The sequence below is a fragment of the Ailuropoda melanoleuca genome, chromosome 18 (genome assembly GCF_002007445.2).
Source record: "Ailuropoda melanoleuca isolate Jingjing chromosome 18, ASM200744v2, whole genome shotgun sequence".
Taxonomy (NCBI): domain Eukaryota; kingdom Metazoa; phylum Chordata; class Mammalia; order Carnivora; family Ursidae; genus Ailuropoda; species Ailuropoda melanoleuca.
Window position 1 is genome coordinate 29,856,122 of NC_048235.1, and position 5,882 is coordinate 29,862,003.

Below are 5,882 nucleotides of genomic sequence, written 5' to 3' on the forward strand. Positions count from 1 at the left end.
TGCAAGACTGGTTTAGGTCTGAGAAAAATCTATTAATGTTATTTATTGGAGTAACAGAATGAAAGAGACACAAGCCAAATAGAATTATCAATATATCCAGAGCCAAAAAGATAAGTTTTAACACACACTCATGGTAAAAACAAAACAAAAAGTAAACTCTTACAAAACTAGGACTAAGAGGAACTTCCTGATAAGATCATGGGCTACTCGAAGGTGCTGTTTTTCACCATTTCTATTCAACTCTGTACCACATCCCAGGACAGTGTAATAAGATCAGAAAAATAGGGAAGAGGAGAATTTATAAAGAAAAAAGAAAATAGAAATCCATGGAAAATATGATTGCCTTCATAGAAGATCCAGAAGAATCTTCAAATACTGTCTTAGGGGTTGATGAAAGAACTTAACAATGTTACTGGACAGAAAACTGATATAAAAAATCAGTTGCATATCCTAGTACCAAAAAAATCTATTTAAAAATGTCATTTAAAAACAATACATTTAGGGGCGCCTGGGTGGCACAGCGGTTAAGCGTCTGCCTTCGGCTCAGGGCGTGATCCCGGCGTTATGATCGAGCCCCACATCAGGCTCCTCTGCTGTGAGCCTGCTTCTTCCTCTCCCACTCCCCCTGCTTGTGGTCCCTCTCTCTCTGGCTGTCTCTATCTCTGTCAAATAAAAAAAAATCTTAAAAAAAAAAAACCAATACATTTAGCTTTTTCGCAACGGGTTTGCCGCCAGAACACAGATGTCTTGAAAACCACCGCTTAACCTAAACCAAAATGGGAAAGGAAAAGACTCACATCAACATCGTCGTCATTGGACACGTAGATTCGGGCAAGTCTACCACTACTGGTCATCTGATCTACAAATGTGGTGGGATCGACAAAAGAACTATTGAGAAATTCGAGAAGGAGGCTGCTGAGATGGGAAAGGGCTCCTTCAAGTATGCCTGGGTCTTGGATAAACTAAAAGCTGAACGTGAACGTGGTATCACCATTGATATCTCCCTGTGGAAATTCGAGATCAGCAAGTATTACGTGACCATCATTGATGCCCCAGGACACAGAGACTTCATCAAAAACATGACTACAGGCACATCTCAGGCTGACTGTGCTGTCCTGATTGTTGCTGCTGGTGTTGGTGAATTTGAAGCAGGTATCTCCAAGAATGGGCAAGACCCGTGAGCATGCCCTTCTGGCTTACACACTGGGTGTAAAACAGCTAATTGTTGGTGTTAACAAAATGGATTCCGCTGAGCCACCCTACAGCCAGAAATTTCTAGATACGAGGAAATTGTTAAGAAGTCAGCACCTACATTAAGAAAATTGGCTACAACCCGGACACAGTAGCATTTGTGCCAATTTCTGGTTGGAATGGTGACAACGTGCTGGAGCCAAGTGCTAACATGCCTTGGTTCAAGGGATGGAAAGTCACCCGTAAAGATGGGAACACCAGTGGAACCACACTGCCTGAAGCTCTGGATGGCATTCTGCCACCAACTCGTCCAACTGACAAGCCCTTGCGTCTGCCTCTCCAGGATGTCTACAAAATTGGTGGTATTGGTATTGTCCCTGTGGGCTGAGTGAAGACTGGTGTCCTAAACCTGGCATGGTGGTCAACTTTGCTCCAGTCAGTGTTACAACTGAAGTAAAGTCTGTTGAAATGCACCATGAAGCTTTGAGTGAGGCTCTTCCTGGGGACAATGTGGGCTTCAGTGTCAAGAATGTATCTGTCAAAGATGTTCGTTGTGGCAATGTGGCTGGTGACAGCAAAAATGACCCACCAATGGAGGCAGCTCGCCTCAGGGCTCAGATGATTGTCCTGAACCATCCAGGCCAAGTCAGTGCAGGATATGCACCCGTGCTGGATTGTCACATAGTTCACATTGCTTGCAAGTTCGCTGAGCTGAAGGAGAAGATAGATCGTCGCTCTGGAAAAAAGCTGGAAGATGGTCCCAAGTTCTTGAAATCTGGTGATGCTGCCATTGTTGATATGGTTCCTGGCAAACCTATGTGTGTTGAGGGCTTCTCTGACTGTCCTCCTCTGGGCCATTTTGCTGTTCGTGACATGAGAGAGACGGTTGCTGTGGGTGTCATCAAAGCAGTGGACAAGAAGGCAGCTGGAGCTGGCAAGGTCACCAAGTCTGCCCAGAAAGCTCAGAAGGCTAAATGAATATTATCCCCAATACCTGCCACCCCAGTCTTAATCAGTGGTGGAAGAACGGTCTCAGAACTGTTTATGTCAATTGGCCATTTAAGTTTAATAGTAAAAGACTGGTTAATGATAACAATGCATCATAAAACCTTCAGAAGGAAAGGAGAATGTTTTGTGGACCATTTGTTTTTTTTTGTGTGTGTGGCAGTTTTTAAAATCAGTACTTTTTAATGGAAACAACTTGACCAAAAATCTGTTACAGAATTTTGAGACCCATTAAAAAACAAAAGTTTAATGAGAAAAAAAATACATTAAGAATAAAAATGTGAGCTACCTAAGAATGAATATAATAAAATAATCTTTATGGAGGTGATTATAAACCTTTATTCTAGATGACCTAAATAACTTGATTCACAGATCCGATGCAAAAGGCCATCAAGGTCATGAAAATAGTCACAAAGAAATATCACTGCACACCCACCAGAACCACAAAAATTCAGGAATCTGACAATATCAAGTGGGGAGGAAGATGTGTAAACATTATGACAAAACAATCACAGTATTGCTATCTGAGAAACTCAGCATTTACATATGAGGACATGTTCTAGATGTTCAGACAAGCAATGTCTGTATTAGTAAAAAATTGGAAGCTATTTAAATACACATTGAAAAGAGTATGGGCAAATAACTTATGACATATCCACTTAATAGGATTCTATGTGGCAGTGAAAACGCACTGTTGGTCAACACAGGTGAATCTCGAGGAGCCCGAGTGGCTCAGTCGGTTTAGCATCTGCCTTCGGCTCAGGTCATGATCCCAGAGTCCTGGAATCGAGCCCCACATTGGGCTCCCTGCTCAGGGGGGGTCTGCTTCTCCCTGTCCCTCTGCTGCTCCCCCTGCTTGTGCTCTCTCTCTCTCGTTCACTCTCCCTCTCAAATAAATAAATAAAATCTTAAAAAAAAAAAAAGGATGAATCTCATAAATACAATGTGGGTTTAAAAAGTAACCTGCAGATTTCATACAGAAAATTCTATACAAAATGATACTCTTTTTTTTTTTTTTAAAGATTTTATTTATTTATTCGACAGAGATAGAGACAGCCAGCGAGAGAGAGAACACAAGCAGGGGGAGTGGGAGAGGAAGAAGCAGGCTCATAGCAGAAGAGCCTGATGTGGGGCTCGATCCCGTAACGCCGGGATCACGCCCTGAGCCGAAGGCAGACGCTTAACCGCTGAGCCACCCAGGCGCCCCAAAATGATACTCTTTATATAAACTTTAAAGCCATACAAAATATCACCAGCATAGCTTAGGGATACATACATACGCAGAAAAATTATAAAGTGTGTTGGGATGATAAACTTATAATTCAAGATGAATAGTTTGGAAAAGAAGGGGAGATGTGGTCAGGGAGAGGAATACAGGAGATTCCAAATTTTGTTGATAATATTTTATTTCTTAAGCTGGCACATTGTGAGGGGGTTCTTTATACTTTATGAATTATTCAGATTTTTTTTTTAAGTTGCAACCAATAACCAGCAGGTGGCAGGGAAAGCTTGGTATTTGAAGTGTCTGAAAGGAAGAGAAACCAGGTTTTTCGGTCTCCCTAATCACAAAAATAATGTCTCCTTGAAAGTCCCTGTGATCACACATCACTCTCCAAATTAAAACGGAGTAGCCCAAACTGTTATTTTCCTTTCCCATACACATTTGCATTCCGGTGGTCTTCATTCTTAATAATTACAGTGTGATCTTTGCTTCAGAACTTCTCTAACTTTCCGGTGGGGCAATTTGGGCTTGTATTCTGCTAGCGCCGTCTCTGCAGTGCTTTTGTGAAATGGGCTTGTACTGAAGGTCTGCGGTAACAGAGGGGTATTGCAGTCTCTTTTATCTCTCTCTCTCTCACACACAGAGTAAAGCTTCAGTCATCTCATCCCTGTGAGTTTCTTACCATCTCCCTCAGCTAAAGTGTAGACCATCAACCATATTGCTGACATCTGCTTTCCCAGTCACTTTGAAGAAATTTTTTTCTTTTTTTTTGGCCCCCGAATTCCATGCAAATGACACATTTACCTTACTTTGTTACATAGAGCAGCTAAGCAAGGCAGACTAGCTCAGCAAAAAGATCCATTTGCATATTTTCTTAAGTGATGCTGCAATCCTCTACCTACAGATACTGTCCTCTAGAGTAGAATCAGAAAATTCTAGAAATTCTAGAAAATTCTGTGAGGTCATGGTCTGAATCTGGTCAGCAGACATATTTTGTGGGGCCACAAGCTATTTAAGATGTTTTTAAAATGACATTTAAAAAATAAAATAAAATGTTTTTAAATTTGTCAAAATTAAGAAGAGAGGGACACCTGGTTGCTTAGTCGTACAGCATGTGACTCTTGGTCTTGGGGTTGTGAGTTGGAGCTGCATATTGGGCATACGTATTACTTAAAAAAAGAAAAAAAAAGAAGAACAAAAAGAATCAAGAGAAATCACATCTAACTGAAAGTTTGTGTTTTTCTTGAAAAAAACCGAGCAATCCTGGCAACACCATTCCCCGTGGCCCCATGGGCTAGAGCAGAGCAGGGCTGTGGTGTATCTGAGGGGCAGATGCAGGTAACTTCCCCCACCTGCCCTTTCACTCCCGACTGTTGCTTGTTTGGCTCTAAGAGGTGTTTGAGTTGGCAGCCCTTGCTTAAAGCAACAGTCTTAAACTGCAGCTTACTTTAAAAATAGTAGCTATCGGGGCACCTGGGTGGCTCAGTCAGGTAAGCATCTGCTTTCAGCTCAGGTCATGATCCCAGGCTCCTGAGATGGAGCCCCACATTGGGCTCCCCGCTCAGCGGGGAGTCTGCTTATCTCTCTCCCCCTGCCCCTCCTCCTGTTTGTGCTCTTGTGCACGCATGCTCTCTCTCTCTTTCTCCCAAATAAATAAAACCTTAAAAAATAAATTAATTTAAAAAATAGAAATAGTAAGTATTTTCTCCTCCCCACCATATATTTCCCCTGTGAACCTTATGGGATAGAGACCCACCGTGGAGGAGCTGGATTCCATGTACGATGTCATCTATCTCCTATTTCTCTCGATGATCAGCAATGAGAACAGCTGAAGGATATCTGATCAGTATTTGCATCCATCTGCAGTTCTACTGCCTTTAAATAAAGGCATTAGTTTATTATACTGTTATTTATTTATACTGTTTATTATACTGTTTTTTTAAAAATGTCAGAGAGGAGTGTGACGTAGTTTTCTTCTTTTCTTAGATATATCACCCACTGGCTTCAAAGTTTAGAAGATCTCCTGCGTTTTTTTCTTCTGTGAAACTTTGAGTAAATTCCCCATGGCGATGTCAGAGACTCGTGAGTTTGCTGGAAAAGGCCTTCATATACATTTTTTTAAAGATTTTATTTATTTATTTTTGAGAGAGAGAAATGAGAGAGAGAGAGAAAGCACGTGTGTGAGGGAGGGGGCAGGGGGGCTGCGGGAGAGGAAGGAGCAGAGTCACTACTGGGCAGGGAGCCCAATGTGTGACTCCAGCTGAAGGCAGACAAGGGGGCATCATATTTAGAAATTTATTATTTTGGGGGCACCTGGGTGTCTAAGTCGGTTAAGCACCTGCCTTCGGCTCAGGTCATGATCCTGGAGACCCAGGGTCCAGTCCCGAGTTGGGCTCCCTGCTCAGAAGGGAGTCTGCTTCTCCCTCTGACCTTTCCTCCTCTCGTGCTTTCTCTCTCGCTCATT

General features: G+C 42.2%; 1 pseudogene; it reads left to right on the forward strand.

Moving 5' to 3' along the window:
* Nucleotides 1–735: 735 nt before the first annotated feature.
* On the forward strand, nt 736–2,179 carry LOC109489492 (annotated as a pseudogene).
* The last annotated feature ends 3,703 nt before the right edge of the window (nt 2,180–5,882 follow it).